Raw genomic sequence first — 17,684 nt, 5'->3', positions numbered from 1 at the left:
CACCAGGTGTTGACGCAGCTCAGGAAAACATTTCTCGAGTAGATGCTCTTTGAGGAAAAGGTCATATAACCCCTCATAGTCCTTCACCTCGCTGCCTTGTATCCAGCCCTCTAGTGCCTTCCTAGCATAGTCCAGGAAATCCACCCAGTTTTGGGTGCTTAATTTGTGGCTCCCCCTGAACTTTTGGCGATGCTTCTCCGGGGTTAGCCCAAACTTTTTAATTAACGCTACCTTCATGGTGGGGTAGTGGGTCTGCTCCTCCTGTTTCAGGGCTAACAAGGTGTCCCGTCCAGTAGGTGGCATGTACTTGTATAACCCACCCCCCCAGTGTTTCTCCTGGATCCCATGGGCTCTTAGGGAGACCTCATAGGCAGCCAGCCACTTGGCAATGTCATCCCCTGGGCTGTAGCTGGCAACTATGTCCTTCGGTAAATAGGGTCTGGGTTCCCTGGTCAACTCCCTTGGTTCGCTGCCACCATTCTGAGAATTGGAAGTCCCTACTTGCAGGGCCTTAAAGTCTAATTCTCGGAGGCTCAACTCGTGAGCCAACCTACTCTCCTCTCTTGCCTTCTCCAATTTCGCTAACTCCCATCTTAACTGTCTCTCCTCGCTCCTATCTGCTAGTTCGGCTTCAGTCAAGCTTCTCGCGGAGACACTGCTGCCCTCTCTTGAGAGTGTTCTGGGACCTGTTAACAAGTTTTCCCCCTCAGATTGGTACAACCCATCTACGCCGATGACAGTATCCCTGTCTGTCTCCTCCTCCTCCTTCTTCCCATCTGGGTGAGCTGCCACCCATGCCCTCAAGCTGGTTTGAAGCTCCCCCTTCTTAGCACCACGCTTGAAGAACACTCCCATGTTTTGACAAAACTCTCGGAGCTGAGCCATAGTATAGGTCTCTAACTCTTCCAAAGCAAATTCCATCTTGCCAATGAGAGTCCGGGACAGCCTCTTGGAAGGAATTGGTTTTAAAGGAAAACTGGAAGCTACCTCCACCCACCACCAGGAGTAAATTTGGAAAAACAAAAAGATATAATTGGGGAGTCCACCATGAGAAAACTCCAGGTGTAGGTCTATGGATTACACTTAGTTACTAAAAGAGTGGACGCAAACACAGTCTCGATCCCACCGCTAGACACCAAACATGTTGGACCTGGGGTCACGAAGTCACCTAGGGTAGCTTGACACTAAGCAGTAAGGCTCATCTCAGGGCATTTTGTGAAGTTTGCGTTCCACCCATTCAGTAATTCAGTGCACATCCATCCCAAAAATGACACTACACCTTAATTTTTATAAAAGTAGAAAAAGCTTTATATTTTCTCTTGTTGTCAGTTACTTATTTCTTGGGCTCATTTGCTGTTTCAGTATCACATTTACAATGCAAATTAGGGAATACACTTCTTAATCTTGTAAACTTTTTCTCTCCTCCTTATCTAACTTATTACTGTATTTTTGACTTTACATTAGACATTCTCTGCAGTTGATTGGTTACCCTCTTTACTTTACACTCTGCGAACATTTAGGTATCATACACTTAGGTTGGCACCTTGGCACCCAAAGGGTGACACTCTCCCCTCGAGCAGGTGAATATTCCAGGATTTCCTAGGTCAGGAACAGTGCTTAACACAGCTTATGTATCACAGCCTAATGCACTTAAACAAGCAGGCCCAGAGCTTCTCTCCCCCCTCCCGCCTCTGAAAGAGAATGCAGGACTATAATACAATCCCCACTCTTGTCAGCCTCACAGGGGTTCAAGTAAACTTTACTGGGCAGTTGCCCCCTTTAGTCTCAGTGTTTCCTCTCTTTGTTGGTTCACTTAGCCCTCCGTCACAGTCTCCTCTCCTCGTGCCTCTCAATTACCCAAGTACTGGCAGGCTAAAAAAGAACCACCCCTCCTCTGTGGCACACGGGTGTTCCCCAGTCAAATGTCAGCCCCCTTTTCCACCTTACTTGGGCTGGATGTCATTGCCACTGCAGCCGGAGCTTCCTTCGGGATTGGTGCCTCCCACATGGGCTGGGTCACTTGCCCAGCAACCCCGCAACACGGGAGGATTTCCTGCTGTCACCGGAGACTCGGTGACACCATTCGCCTCCACTCTCTCCTCACGAGTGGTCACGCTTAGACACAGGCGCGATGGGGCAGTGTCCCCGCTGGGCGCCGCCTCAACCGCTGCCTCCGGCGCCGCCTACCACACTTCTTGGGCAGCCGCGTTACCGCACATGTGCAAAGGAGCAATGTCTCCGCCGGGCGCCGTCTCTTGCGTATACTCCAGCGCCGCCTACCTCACTTCTTAGGCGGCCGCGCTGAGGAGCAGTGTCTCCACTCGGCACCGCCTCCACACTCCTCACGATCACCGCGCCTCTGGGCATGCGCGAGGGAGCGGTGTCGCCCGCTTCAGTCGGCGCTATTCTCCACACCACTCCGGAGGGTGATGCACCTCCTCAGACCCACGCAGGGTCCCAGTGCCTCCTTCACTATTATGCCTCCCCAGTGCCCTTTGTGGATTCGCGCTTCGCTTCCCACGAGGCTGGTAAGTCAGTCTTTTAGAAGCCTTGAAAAAGGGGGGGAATGATCAGGAGGAACCCGAGGGGGGCCAGCAGGAACTTAAAGGGCCACTTCCCTCAGGGGTCATGTACCATACCAGGGCTCAGTCAAAGGGGCTCAGGGGGGGACGTCCCCAAGAGAAGGTTGTCAGCCTCAAAGGAAACTAACCACTACTTGTGCGGCACCCTCCCCGGGCCACAGCCTCACTCCTCAGGTTCTATGGTCATTACAAAATGGTCGGCCTCTCACCAGCCTTTATATAGGCTGACCTCATAAGGTCCAGAAGAGACCGGAAGGTTCTAGAAGGTTCCTATTGTGCCCTATGGGCCCAGTCCCAGTGTTGGCAGTTGTGGCAGTTAATAGCCACCATTTTGTGTGTCATGTAAATCCAGTCAGAAAGGCGCCTAGGCCTCTAAAGACTATGAGGGCAAAGAGCACCTAACCCCTGTCAACACCTCAAAAAGTCAGTGAACATGAAAAGATAAAGAAAGGTTTGAGGGGCAAAAAGGGGACAAAATAAATAATTAATTAGGAGGGACTACCCAAAGGAAGACAGGTCTAACATCCACCACCAAGATCTCAGCAAGGTCAAGATGCCACAGATGACTATGAAGGAGAGATTACAGACCCTAGCAGAGAGTGGGATGACTATCTCATTCCGTCACCTTCTCCTGCACCGAAACCTGTGGATTCTCCACCAGAGGACATTGGTGGGTTTCATAACCTCACGTAGAGGGCCACTAAAAGATTTGCACTTACTATGGTAGAGGATAAAGCTGAATGTTTCTTATATGACTTCAAGGAACCCTATCGTAGGTCTGTTAGGTCCTTGCCGATTGTGAGTCATATCTGTGAGGAAGGCCTAAAGGTCATGGAAACACCAGCTACAGTGACTCCGGTGCTCGCCAGACTGGACAAAAAATATAAAGCGCCTGCAGATGCTCCAGCTTGTCTTTTGGGTCATCCCAAACCGGACTCAGTTATTACATAAGCGGCGCAACAGAATCTGCCAGCTCATTTACGGCACCCCCAGACAGAGAAGGTAGAAGGCTGGACAACGCGGGATAAAGATTTTCCTCTATGTCGGCTCTACTAGTAAAGGCTGCAAATGCCCTGGCCATTCTGGGAAGATACGACAGGCAAATGTGGTGCGACCTTTCGCCATATATTGACCATGTGTCAGAGGCGGATAGACAAGAGGCCAGGAAAATTCTACAGGAGGGGGAGAGGACTTCTGCAGAAGTCATAGATTATGCTATGGATATACCTTCTACAGCATGCGGGTGTCTGGGAGGAGCATCGGTACTGCGCAGACAAGGGTGGTTGAGAGCAACGGCTTTTAGACCGGAGGCCTAGAATAAGATCTTGGACCTTCCTTTCAACGGTGAAGATTTTTTTGGCAAATATATAGATGACACACTACAGAGTATCAAAAAAGATACTGATACTGCTAAGGCATTAGGAACCCTACAATTCAGGAAGGTTCCTTTTCGGGGATCTAAGGGTAGGAGTCAAATGTCTCACAGAGGATATCAGCAGGGGAGATATTCCTCTTACTCCACCTCATCTCAACCCTATCGTCAGCAGTTTACACAGCGAGAATCAGGAGGTTATACGAAATCAACTCCAAGAGGCAAAGGAGGTTGTCATGGGAAAGACAACACCCGACGACAATGACAACCTTCAAGTTCCGGCTACACCGACTCTACTGAGATTACATGTGTCCCTGGGTGGAAAGATTGCTCATTATTTTCAAAATTGGCAACAGATAACTACGGACCAATAGGTCCCCAACATTTTTCAATTTGGCCACACTCTAGAATTTCTATAGAAACCCCCTCGTACACCGCCAATAGATCAGAAATGCAGGCATTTACAGCAAATGTGAGAGGAGATTTGTGCAATGCTCCGAAAGGGAGCAATAGAACTGGTACCAAACTCCCAGAGGGGAAAGGGGTTTTACTCCCGCTTTTTTCTCGTCAAGAAAAACATCCTTCAATTGCGGCCGATTCTGGACCTCAGATTCCTAAACACCTATCTCAAAAAGAAATCTTTCAGGATGGTTTCTCTACAGAACATCCTTCTACTGTTGAACCCAGGAGATCATATGACCACACTAGACCTACAGGATGCGTATTTTTGTATCCCAATCCATCCTTCACACAGGCAGTACCTTCGGTTCATGGTAGCCGGAGAACATTACCAATTCAAGGTACTGCCTTTCGGCCTGAAACAGCCCCAAGAATTTTTACAAAATGCCTGGCTCCAGTGGCTGCGGTTCTAAGAAGACAGAAACACCAAGTATTTCCCTACCTCGACGACTGGCTGATCAAGGCGCCATCAGCAGCGTTAGCCCGAGCATCAACAGAGGCTTGCGTGCAGTTGTTTGCCAGTCTAGGTCTGACTCTACACGAAGAAAAGTCTTCCCTTCAGCCAACGAAAACCATCACTTTTTTGGTGGCAATACTGGATACAGACAGAAAGAAGGCGTTCCCCTCCAAAGAAAGACAGCTGAAGATTGTTTCTCTTTTCCAAGATTTTCCAAGAAGAAAGTATCTTTCAATACGCACGTACAAATCATTACTGGGGACAATGTCATCTTGTATCCCCCTTGTGCCTCACTGCAGGTTAAGAATGCGTCCGTTGCAAGAGCAACTGGATCTGCAATGGCGTCAAGCAGAGGGATCCTTCGAGGATGTTATCTAAGTTACGCCGGTCATGGTGCAGGCAGCAACATGGTGGACCCAAAAATGAAATGTCTCGCAGGGTCTTTTATTCCTCACAATTCCAGCTCCATTGATAGTGACAACAGATGCGTCCCTAGAAGGATGGGGAGTGTCCCTTCAAGACCTTCAAGTCAGCGGTCGCTGGAAGTTGCATGAGCAGCAACTGCACATAAACTTACTGGAACTCAGAGCGGTCCGCTTCGCATTGCTAGCTTTCCTGCCAAGGATAAGAGGATCATCTGTGTTGATAAGAACGGACAGCACAACTGCAATGCACTACTTAAACAAGCAGGGAGGAACAAGATCACTCTCCCTCTCGCAGGAAGCCCAGGAAATATGGGAATGGGCTCTGCGACACAGGATATCCATGACAGCAGAACATCTTCCAGGGGATCAAAACATCTAGGCGGATACTCTCAGCAGGCTCAAATCGTCCTGCCATGAGTGGGAGTTGGATCAAGGAGTCCTGAACAACATTTTACAAAGATGGGGAGAACCGACAGTAGACCTCTCCGCAACAGAGGAGAACAGGAAATGCTGGTTCTTCGCAAGCTGGCTTCCCCAACGGGGATCTTGGAGGAATGCGTTTTTGAGGGCATGGTCAGGCGTCTTTGCCTACGCCTTTCCTCTAATTCCCCTGTTGCGGCGAGTGCTTGTAAAGATCAAGAAAGAACCGTGCAGACTAATCCTAATAGCCCCATGGTGGCCCAGACAACACTGGTTCACGGAGCTTCTGCTTCTTTCGGAGGTCCATCCGATTCACCTCCAACCAATATCATCGCTTCTGACGATGTCCCAGGGACAAGTGCTCCATCCGGACCCGAGATCCTTGCGCTTAGCGGCCTATCTTCTGAGCACTGTAAATTTCAGCATCTAAACATCTCACAAGAATGTAAAAATATCCTCTCCAAGGCCAGGGCGGATAGTACGAACAAAACCTACAGAATAAAGGGGAAGAGATTTTGTCTCTGGTGTCAAAGAAGTAACATCCTTTGCATTCGGCACCTCATGAGATGATTCCATACATCTTGCTTTCAGCTAAGTCTGGTTTGGCTCACGCATCTATAAAGGTACATGAAATATCACGCTACAGAAGAACTGCGTCGGGGCTATCCTTATGGTCAGCAAGAATTGTTAAACAATTCATGAAGGGATTATTCTGAGTTTTTTTCTCCAATAAAGCCGCCTCCACCTCTTTGGCGTTTGAACATAGTCCTTTCTGATAGATACATCTGCCGTGTGGATTCCTCACCTTGTGAATATCCCCCTTGCGCCAGCAACGTTCGGAAATTTTCTTCGTAGTACGCCGACATGGGCGACGTCACAGGAGCACGGCATCGCGCGCGACTCCGTCTGACGTCACCGACCCCATATCAGGCCCACGCCGGCGTGATGACGTCAGTTCCCTTTTTTCCGCGTCTTCGACGCTAACGGTTTTCGGGATCTTCTGCGATACTTAGTATCTTTCTGTTAATTAATTGCCACTGTTTCTCTCTTACGACTTGATTCTTCTCCGAAGATGTCGTCGAGGAAAACAGGCTTTAAGCCATGTAGGTCTTGTGCCCGCACGATGTCCATCACTGACCCACATAAGGATTGTTTGTGGTGTCTTGGTTCGAGTCACGACGTCAAGAACTGCAATTCCTGTTTTAAGATGAATCCAAAGGCGCTTCGAGAGCGTGAAGCTAAATTACTTTTGGCAAAAGTAAAACAGGATTCTGGTCGTTATTCGAGATCGACGTCACGAAGATCGAAGTCGAAGCAAAGGTCTCGATCGAAGTCGGGATCGGCGTCGAGGTCCAGAGCGGGTTCGAGATCTGGAGAGGAGTCGAGATCTAAAGCGAAGTCACAATCCAGAGAAAGATCTAGATCTAAATCGGCTTCAGGTCACGCTTCGAGCTCCTCGAGGAGAAAGCATAAGAGGAGGAAGCACAGTTCGAAACATCATTCGGAGAAGGAATCCTCTGATTCGAAGAGAAGGTCTCACAAACATCGTAAAGACTTTGTCTCTCCTTCGCCTGCTTTATCAAAAGAAGGTTCTCCAGCCCCGGAGCCGGATCCGGATCCGATATCCTCGGAGCATGAAGAGGGAGAAGAGGTGATTCCTCTAGAACCGGCTCCAGCGGAGTCTCCTGTGGACCCGGAAGGTCAGAGTGAGAATGTGTCGGGACGGCCTCCATTGGAACATCCGGTAGGTCCGTACCCTCCCTTTCCTGGTCCTGGACAGGATCCCTCGCATTTTCTAAATGCGATGTTTGGAGTATATTCTAGGGCAATGTACCCCACTGGAGCGCCTGTTGGTCCCATGGGTCCATTATCGTACAATCTGGGTATTCCTCAGTCGTACGCCCCGGCTCCATTTATGCCTTTCATGCCGGCGCCTCTTCCACCATGGCTCGGTACGGCTCCACCGAGGTCTTCGACTCCGCATGCGGCTTCGCCGACTCCGGATCGACCTCGCAGTCGAGATCGAGGTACCACACCTGTTCATGACTCTCGTCCTGCTGCTCCGGCTCCTCGATCGACGTCGGAACCGGCTCCGTCGGAGTCGTTACCGGATCCGTCGACTTCGATTCGATTGGAGTGGTCGAGGCGAAGAGCTCAGCGTCTTCTCGAGCAAAAGGATGATGAAAGTTCTGATGTGGAAGAGGGCGAGCTTCCTGATCATGATGATGATTTCGATGAGCTTCGGGATGCTAGTGGTCTGGAACTCTCTCCCGAGTGGGGTCTGCCTTCGACTTCGGATACTCCGTCTAGGGACGTGGCTCCCTATCACGTGGTTATTAGGAAGGCTGCTGACCTTCTTAATTTAAAGTTGCCCACAGTGGAGTACAAGCCCAACATCCTCACTGAAGTCTTGCATTCTCCTTCTTCAATTGTTGAGCCTACACTGCCATTTACTGATGCCTTGACGGATCCAATAAAGGAGATTTGGAAGAGGCCATTATCTGCTCCTGCAGTTTCAAGGGTTATTGCAAGACACTATAGAGTGGCTCCTGATGACCCGGCATTTCTTTCTACGCATCCATCTCCGGAAAGTCTTGTGATTCAGGCGGCTTGCTCTAATAGGGCTGCAGGCTCTTTCCCTCAGGTGCCAGCTGACAAAGAGTCTAAGAAATTAGATCAGTCTGCGAAGAAGACTTTCTCTTCTGGGAGCATGGCTCTTAAGTCATCAAATGCTACTTGCCTTTTAGGTAGATATGTGCATGCTCTAATGGACTCAGTGAAGCAATTGTCATCAAAACTTCCTGAGGAGGATAAGAAGAACTTTAATGAAGTGGTCTCTGACACTCAGGCTGCTGCCCGCATGGTCATTCAGAGCGGCATGGACACTGTGGATTCTGTTGCTAGAATTATGGGTTCATCCATTGCGACCAGGAGAGCCGCATGGTTAAAGTCTTCAGATTTCTCTGCGGATGTGCAGTCTACATTGCTGGACTTACCCTTTGAAGGAACTGGCCTTTTTGGTAAGAAGGCTGATGTAGCCTTGGAAAGGTTTAAGGACAGCCGTGCCACCGCAAGATCTTTGGGTCTGCAGATGAGAGGGTCGACAACTAGAAAATTCAAAGGATTTGGAAAATCTTCTTTTCGTCCCTTCAAGCAGGGTCAACAACAACAGCAGCAGCAGCAGCAGAACCCTCTATATAGATCCTATAGAGGTAGACAGAGGGGTCGTGGACGTCAAGTCTCCTCTTCCTCCACTTCCTCCAATAATGCCCAACCCCCACCCGCATCAGCAAAGCAGCCCTAGATCCACCATTCTGGATCATGTAGGGCCAGTAGGGGGTCGGCTTACTCATTTTCTACGAGATTGGGAATCGGTTACATCAGATCTTTGGGTTCTCAATCTCGTAGAGAATGGGTATGCACTTCCTTTTCAGGAGTTCCCTCCCAATTACCCTCCTTGCCAAGGTTATTGTTCGGAGGACCACCTGCTTCTCCTGCAGGAGGAAGTCCTGGCACTGTTTCGAAAGGGTGCGATAGAGGTGGTTCCAGAGCAGGAGAGGGGTCAAGGATGCTACTCCCGGTATTTCTTGATTCCCAAGAAGGATGGCAGGCTTCGGCCGATCCTGGATCTCAGGGTTTTGAACCTCTATCTCAAGCAGGAGAAGTTCAAAATGCTCACCCTTGCTCAGGTTCTTCTTGCGCTGATGGAAGAAGACTGGATGGTGTCAATCGACTTGCAGGATGCGTATTTTCACATCCCAATCCTGAAGTCGCACAGGAAGTATCTCCGTTTTACGGTGGGATCGCAGCACTACCAGTTTGCGGTTCTTCCCTTTGGACTTACTACTGCGCCTCGAGTTTTCACCAAGGTGATGGCAGTGGTGGCTGCGCATCTCAGAAGGTCAGGGATTCCTGTATTCCCTTATCTAGACGACTGGCTGATCAAAGCAGAGTCGCCGGAGATGGTGCTCCATCATCTGCAAGAGACAACTCAGTTGTTACACAGGTTGGGTTTTTCGATAAACGTACCCAAGTCTCACCTGGTGCCCTCCCAGCGCAACCTGTTCATAGGTGCGGTACTGGACACTTCTGTATGTTGTGCATTCCCTCCACCTCAAAGGATTCACGACATTCAGGAGATGATTCCTTTATTCTACAATGGAGCGGTTGTTCCGGTCCTGAAGGTCCTTCGTCTGCTCGGTCTGATGGCTTCTTGCATTCTGTTGGTCAGTCATGCACGCTGGCACATGAGGGCACTCCAGTGGTGCCTCCGCAGGCAGTGGTATCAGCACAACGGAGATCTCAGGGAGTCAGTGAAGATCTCCAGAGAAGCTACAGCGGATCTGTCTTGGTGGGGCGTGGAAGGCAATCTGTCGCAAGGAAAGCCTTTTCAACTGCCTCCATCAGTGGCCACAGTGATAACGGATGCATCCACTCTCGGGTGGGGTGCTCATCTGGGAGACCTGGAGGTCAAAGGTCTTTGGTCTCCGGAAGAAAGGTTGTCTCACATCAACCTTCTGGAATTGAGGGCGATTCGTTTGGCGCTCAAGGCCTTCCTCCCTTCCCTTCGCGGTCGTTCGGTTCAAGTCCTAACGGACAACACGACTGCGATGTGGTACATCAACAAGCAGGGAGGAGTAGGGTCACAGTGTCTCTGCAGAGAGGCTCTGCGTCTCTGGTCCTGGGTTCAGGACCATCAGATTTGTCTGGTGGCAAATCATCTGGCCGGAGTTCTGAACGTTCGTGCAGACAGTCTCAGTCGGCAGTTCTCTGCCGACCACGAGTGGAGGCTTCACCCGGAGGTTGTTCACGACATCTTTCGGATGTGGGGGACTCCTCGGGTGGATCTATTTGCCACTCGCGAGAATGCTCACTGCCTTTCATTCTGCAGTCTCCAGTATCCGATGCAAGGAGCATTGGGGGACGCGTTTCAGTTGAGTTGGGGCGATCAACTCCTTTACACGTTTCCTCCCATACCTTTGATTCCTCGGGTTCTGAGGAAGATTCGTCAAGACCGGGCCCAAGTCATATTGGTCGCCCCGGATTGGCCAAGAAGGGTGTGGTACTCAGACCTTCTCCACCTCTCCTCTCACCCGCCGCTCCGTCTCCCTCACAGGGCAGACCTCCTCTCTCAAATGGGGGGGCAGGTTCTACACCCCCACCTCCAGACATTACACCTTCATGCCTGGAGATTGAACGGGGCAACTTGAGTTCTTTTTCTCTCCCTCACGAGGTGGTGGATGTCATTCTCTCTGCCAGGCGTGACACCACTAAGTCCATTTACTCCTATAGGTGGTCAAAATTTGTTTCTTGGTGCAGGGAGAGAGATGTTGACCCTTTGAAGGCTCATTTATCTAATATTTTACAGTTTGCCCTTTATCTGGCGCAGCAAGGTTTGGCTGTTGCCACGGTCAAGGGGTATCTTTCAGCCTTATCGGCATTTCTATGTTTGCCGGATCAGCCATCTCTCTTTAACCACTTGGCTGCTAAGGGGTGTGCATGTAGGTCCATTGACTTTCCATTGAAATCAATGGGCCCTACATGACGAGTTACCCTTGTCATTAGCACTGAAGGGGTTAAATCTCCGGTAGTTTTGAGATTCTTGAGGGGTCTCATAAATATGTTCCCTACTACTCCTTTTGTTGTTCCTCATTGGGATTTGAATCTTGTGCTGACCATTTTAATGGGTTCTCCCTTCGAACCCTTGCACAAGTGTCCATTGAGGCTTCTCTCTTTTAAAACGATCTTCCTCGTTGCAATCACCTCGGCAAGGAGGGTAAGTGAGCTTCAAGCTCTAAGTTCCAAACCCCCATTCCTGACCATTCATGCTGAAAGGATGGTTCTCAGGACCAGGGCTGCTTTTCTGCCTAAGGTGGGGACTCCTTTCCATCTTGGGCAGTCCATTACCCTTCCTACCTTCTATCCTCCCCCTCACCCGTCTAAGGAGGAAGAGAGACTGCACCGCCTGGACCCTAAGAGGGCGGTGTCGTTCTATCTGGACAGGACTAAAGACTTCCGGATGGACGACCAGCTGTTTGTTGGTTTTGCTGGCTGCAAGAAGGGCAGAGCGGTGCACAAGCGCACACTTTCCAGGTGGATAATCCTGTGCATCAAGATCTGCTACTCCCTTGCTGGTAAGGACCCTCCTGAGGGTATTAGAGCACATTCTACTAGAGCAAAGTCTGCAACATCTGCTTTGTCTAGGGGTGTACCTGTTGAGGATATTTGCAGGGCCGCGACTTGGGCCTCCCTCCACACTTTCGCAAAGCATTACTGCTTGGATGCCGAGGTGAGGAGGGATGGCCACTTCGCGCGCTCTGTCCTCCAAGACTTCCTGGTGTAGCAGAGTGGGCACCCTCCTCCGGGAGTGGGGACTGCTGTGGGAATCTATTCACAAGGTGAGGAATCCACACGGCAGATGTATCTATCAGAAGAACAAGTTACTTACCTTCGGTAACGCTTTTTCTGGTAGATACTATATCTGCCTGTGGATTCCTCACTGACCCACCCGCCTCCCCGTTGTCCACTCTGCTATACCTGGTCTTGCTGTATATATGGTTTATACTATTGATTTAGTTCTATATGTACTGTGTACATTGTATATTTGCATATTTGCTATCGTTGGTCCGTCCGTGTGCCTCGAAGGCACGGAAAAAAGGGCGGAACTGACGTCATCACGCCGGCGTGGGCCTGATATGGGGTCGGTGACGTCAGACGGAGTCGCGCGCGATGCCGTGCTCCTGTGACGTCGGCGTACTACGAAGAAAATTTCCGAACGTTGCTGGCGCAAGGGGGATATTCACAAGGTGAGGAATCCACAGGCAGATATAGTATCTACCAGAAAAAGCGTTACCGAAGGTAAGTAACTTGTTCTTCACAATTAATGAAACAGCCCTTCGTACCTATACACAGGGCAGATCTCAAATTCCTCTCATGGAAGGTGGCCCTTCTCATCGCTTTAACTTCGGCCAGAAGAGTGGGCGAATTACAGGCTCTCACAATTCAAGACCCTTTTCTGCAATTTAAAGAGGACAGGATGATTCTCAGAACTAATCCGAAATGTATCCCAAAAGTACCAACTGACTTTCATTTCAATGAGCCATTAGTTTTAAAACGTTTCTTTCCACAACCAACAACAGCAGCGGAAAGCGTTCTACATTCGCTGGACGTACAGCGATGTCTCAAATTCTATTTGCAAGAAAATGCTTTTGCAAGTCTTCACAGCTTTTTGTCACTTTCAGCGCACCCAGGAAGGGTTTCCTTTTATCGAAACGTGGGATTGCCAGATGGATTTCCAGTGCTATAGTATATTGTCACCAAGCTGCTGGGAAACCTCTGAACGCATGAGTTCGTGCTCATTCAACGAGAGCAGTGTCCACCTCCACTGCGTTATTTGCAGGAGTGCTGATCCAGGATATCTGCAGGGCAGCAACCTGGAGTTCTACGCACACCTTCACCAGGCACTATTGCTTGGAAGCAGCCGCAGAGACAGATGTGGCAGTGGGAGAAGCGGTGCTGAGGAACATTATCCAATAATGGTGAGCCCTCTTTGCATCCCTCCGTCCTTTTGTTTTCATTACAAATGCACATTTTCTCTATTGTTATGTTTAGTTACAGTGATTGCAATATTTATATGCAGAATTCTAAAATAACTATGTACAGAATGATGTTGTATTAAGTAACTAAAAAAAAAAATGTGCTCTATACTACTGCTCGCTATTCTGATTCAGGCATGTGAATCTGTGAAAGCTCCAATACTGGAGTAAGAAAACAAGTTACTTACCTGTAACTGTAGTTCTCCAGTATTGGAAGCTTTCATAGATTTACATGCGAACCCACCTTCCACCCCTGAGAGGCTCACCTTGGATTTAGCACAAAGGGTGTTTTTTATGCACAAATGCGCGAAAATCTGTGGAGCAGAAGGTTCTCTCTGGAGGGTGAGAGCTCTGATTGGTTCAGGAAAACGTTTTGTCCCTTTTACATAACAAGGGTTATGGGTTGCAAAAGGGAAATGGGCCTAGGCCTCTTTTCAGTTTGCTTTACTACTAAGCATTGCTTTTTTATACACCGGAGACTCCCGTCTCGACGACGGGGAATGATTCAGGCATGTGAATCTATGAACGCTATACAAAAGGGGATGATGGACAGAGCGTTTGAGCAAATCAAACACTCACCCCCAGTCAACTGATCTGGGTTTAATCCATCACCATTCTTTAGCTCACTCAGCCACCCCAGTTCTGACATGGCCATATGCAAATCAGTCTGACCCTGTGCCTTATGGGAACAGTCCAGCCCGAACTGTCAAGCCATTTCTTCCCTGGACTGGAAAAAAGCATCCTGGGACCGGTTTCGGATTCATAATCCTCATCAGCCAGGCTATCTTGAATCCAGTGGCCAAGTGAGCAAGGGACTCACGTCTGAGCATACCCTGCCACACTTAGGGCGAACAAAGCGATACAAAAGGGGATGATGGACGGAGCGTTTGAGCAAATCAAACACTCACCCCCAGTCAACTGATCTGGGTTTAATCCATCACCATTCTTTAGCTCACTCAGCCACCCCAGTTCAGACATGGCCATATGCCAATCAGTCTGACCCTGTGCCTTATGGGAACAGTCCAGCCCGAACTGCCAAGCCATGTCTTCCCTGGACCGGAAACAAGCATCCTGGGACCGGCTTCGGATTCATAATCCTCATCAGCCAGGCTATCTTGAATCCAGTGGCCAAGTGAGCAAGGGACTCACGTCTGAGCATACCCTGCCACACTTAGGGCGAACAAAGCGATACAAAAGGGGATGATGGACGGAGCGTTTGAGCAAATTAAACACTCACCCCCAGTCAACTGATCTGGGTTTATTCCATCACCATTCTTTAGCTCACTCAGCCACCCCAGTTCAGACATGGCCATATGCAAATCAGTCTGACCCTGTGCCTTATGGGAACAGTCCAGCCCGAACTGCCAAGCCATGTCTTCCCTGGACCGGAAACAAGCATCCTGGGACCGGTTTCGGATTCATAATCCTCATCAGCCAGGCTATCTTGAATCCAGTGGCCAAGTGAGCAAGGGACTCACGTCTGAGCATACCCTGCCACACTTAGGGCGAACAAAGCGATACAAAAGGGGATGATGGACGGAGCGTTTGAGCAAATCAAACACTCACCCCCAGTCAACTGATCTGGGTTTAATCCATCACCATTCTTTAGCTCACTCAGCCACCCCAGTTCAGACATGGCCATATGCAAATCAGTCTGACCCTGTGCCTTATGGGAACAGTCCAGCCCGAACTGCCAAGCCATGTCTTCCCTGGACCGGAAACAAGCATCCTGGGACCGGTTTCGGATTCATAATCCTCATCAGCCAGGCTATCTTGAATCCAGTGGCCAAGTGAGCAAGGGACTCACGTCTGAGCATACCCTGCCACACTTAGGGCGAACAAAGCGATACAAAAGGGGATGATGGACGGAGCGTTTGAGCAAATCAAACACTCACCCCCAGTCAACTGATCTGGGTTTAATCCATCACCATTCTTTAGCTCACTCAGCCACCCCAGTTCAGACATGGCCATATGCCAATCAGTCTGACCCTGTGCCTTATGGGAACAGTCCAGCCCGAACTGCCAAGCCATGTCTTCCCTGGACCGGAAACAAGCATCCTGGGACCGGCTTCGGATTCATAATCCTCATCAGCCAGGCTATCTTGAATCCAGTGGCCAAGTGAGCAAGGGACTCACGTCTGAGCATACCCTGCCACACTTAGGGCGAACAAAGCGATACAAAAGGGGATGATGGACGGAGCGTTTGAGCAAATTAAACACTCACCCCCAGTCAACTGATCTGGGTTTATTCCATCACCATTCTTTAGCTCACTCAGCCACCCCAGTTCAGACATGGCCATATGCAAATCAGTCTGACCCTGTGCCTTATGGGAACAGTCCAGCCCGAACTGCCAAGCCATGTCTTCCCTGGACCGGAAACAAGCATCCTGGGACCGGTTTCGGATTCATAATCCTCATCAGCCAGGCTATCTTGAATCCAGTGGCCAAGTGAGCAAGGGACTCACGTCTGAGCATACCCTGCCACACTTAGGGCGAACAAAGCGATACAAAAGGGGATGATGGACGGAGCGTTTGAGCAAATCAAACACTCACCCCCAGTCAACTGATCTGGGTTTAATCCATCACCATTCTTTAGCTCACTCAGCCACCCCAGTTCAGACATGGCCATATGCAAATCAGTCTGACCCTGTGCCTTATGGGAACAGTCCAGCCCGAACTGCCAAGCCATGTCTTCCCTGGACCGGAAACAAGCATCCTGGGACCGGTTTCGGATTCATAATCCTCATCAGCCAGGCTATCTTGAATCCAGTGGCCAAGTGAGCAAGGGACTCACGTCTGAGCATACCCTGCCACACTTGGAGCGAACAAAGCGATACAAAAGGGGATGATGGACGGAGCGTTTGAGCAAATTAAACACTCACCCCCAGTCAACTGATCTGGGTTTATTCCATCACCATTCTTTAGCTCACTCAGCCACCCCAGTTCAGACATGGCCATATGCAAATCAGTCTGACCCTGTGCCTTATGGGAACAGTCCAGCCCGAACTGCCAAGCCATGTCTTCCCTGGACCGGAAACAAGCATCCTGGGACCGGTTTCGGATTCATAATCCTCATCAGCCAGGTTATCTTGAATCCAGTGGCCAAGTGAGCAAGGGACTCACGTCTGAGCATACCCTGCCACACTTAGGGCGAACAAAGCGATACAAAAGGGGATGATGGACGGAGCGTTTGAGCAAATCAAACATTCACCCCCTATGAAAGCTTCCAATACTGGAGAACTACAAATTCACAGGTAAGTAACATGTTTTCTTGCAGGGCACACCTTTGCACATGTGTAGATGCTTGACCTCAGGTAATACACAAAGGTTTTCGTGTGCATAAATTGAAGCCTTTCAAAGTTGCATGGAAGAGGGCCCAGTTACAAGCATTCTATGCTGTCATGCATTATTAAGCTGCCACTCATTCTCTGGCGCCCACCTACGGTAGTTTGGGAATTACATATTGTGTGTGTTTGTGAAGTACACGTCAACCTGGAGATTTCTTAGAGCTAAAGTAGATTTTTATTTGTTACCGAACTCAGTAGTACTCATTTTTTCACTACCTAAGAATGAAAGGTTGCGCGAACCGACGAGGATCTGGACTAGTGAATGGGGTGTTAAGCATTGACACATCCCTGCAGTATATGAAGAGCATTACTCACCCCCTGTTTAAAAGTAGTTAATAATGTAAATGTTCTTTAGTAAAAAATAGCACTGCAGTACCTGAGTAAATCTTTTTGCATAACTAAGGAAATACAGTTATCATTGTTCATTCTATGCCAAAGCAATAAAGTTGTGTTTTCTGTTTCTGTTTTATTTTTTATAACAGAATTATATTTCTGAAGATACCAAACCAGAGATTGATGTGGACCCGGTTTATATAATGCAAACCCATTGCTTGGACTGCTCATTTCTTAACTCTACCCAAAAAGTACCAGCAAAAGAGTGATTCTGCCAGGTGGTTCTGAATATCGCACCCTAAAATCAACAGGTACTTTATCCTGTGTACGTGTCTTTTTAGAGATAGTGTACTCTATGGTTAAGCTTTAAAGCCATCACATGAATACAAAAAGAGGTTCAGAGGATCTAGTTTCTATAGTAAAAATGAAAACAAAGTAATCAATACATTTTAAAGAACCATAAGATAGTATTTTAAGATTATAGCATTTACATTGTCATAGAGGAAAAGTCAAATTAATACTCATAAATACCTAATCAGGTTTAATTAAGAACCTGTGTCTGGTTAATTTCCAGAGTCATACCCTGGGTGTTCCCACGCTGTCACCACCTCCGTCCACAGATCCACTATAGGGCGGATCCTCATCCCTCTGGCCTCCTCCCGAATCAGTGCCCTTTCTGTGGCCCTTGCCCATT

At 49.0% G+C, this 17,684-nt stretch overlaps 1 protein-coding gene across 20 annotated transcripts in view; it reads left to right on the top strand.

The window, feature by feature from the left end:
- Window positions 1-17,684, top strand: part of LOC144784508 (uncharacterized) — a 416,096-nt gene that overhangs the window by 340,355 nt on the left and 58,057 nt on the right. For all 20 annotated transcript variants that reach the window (XR_013601663.1, XR_013601658.1, XR_013601662.1 and 17 more), the window contains one exon: window positions 17,140-17,301. The gene's annotated coding sequence lies outside the window, so the exon portion shown is untranslated. The remainder of the gene's footprint in view (window positions 1-17,139; window positions 17,302-17,684) is intronic.

This window comes from Lissotriton helveticus, chromosome 10 (genome assembly GCF_964261635.1).
Source record: "Lissotriton helveticus chromosome 10, aLisHel1.1, whole genome shotgun sequence".
Lineage (NCBI taxonomy): Eukaryota > Metazoa > Chordata > Amphibia > Caudata > Salamandridae > Lissotriton > Lissotriton helveticus.
Note: the sequence above shows the minus strand (reverse complement) of the source record. Positions and strands in the feature narration are given on the sequence as shown.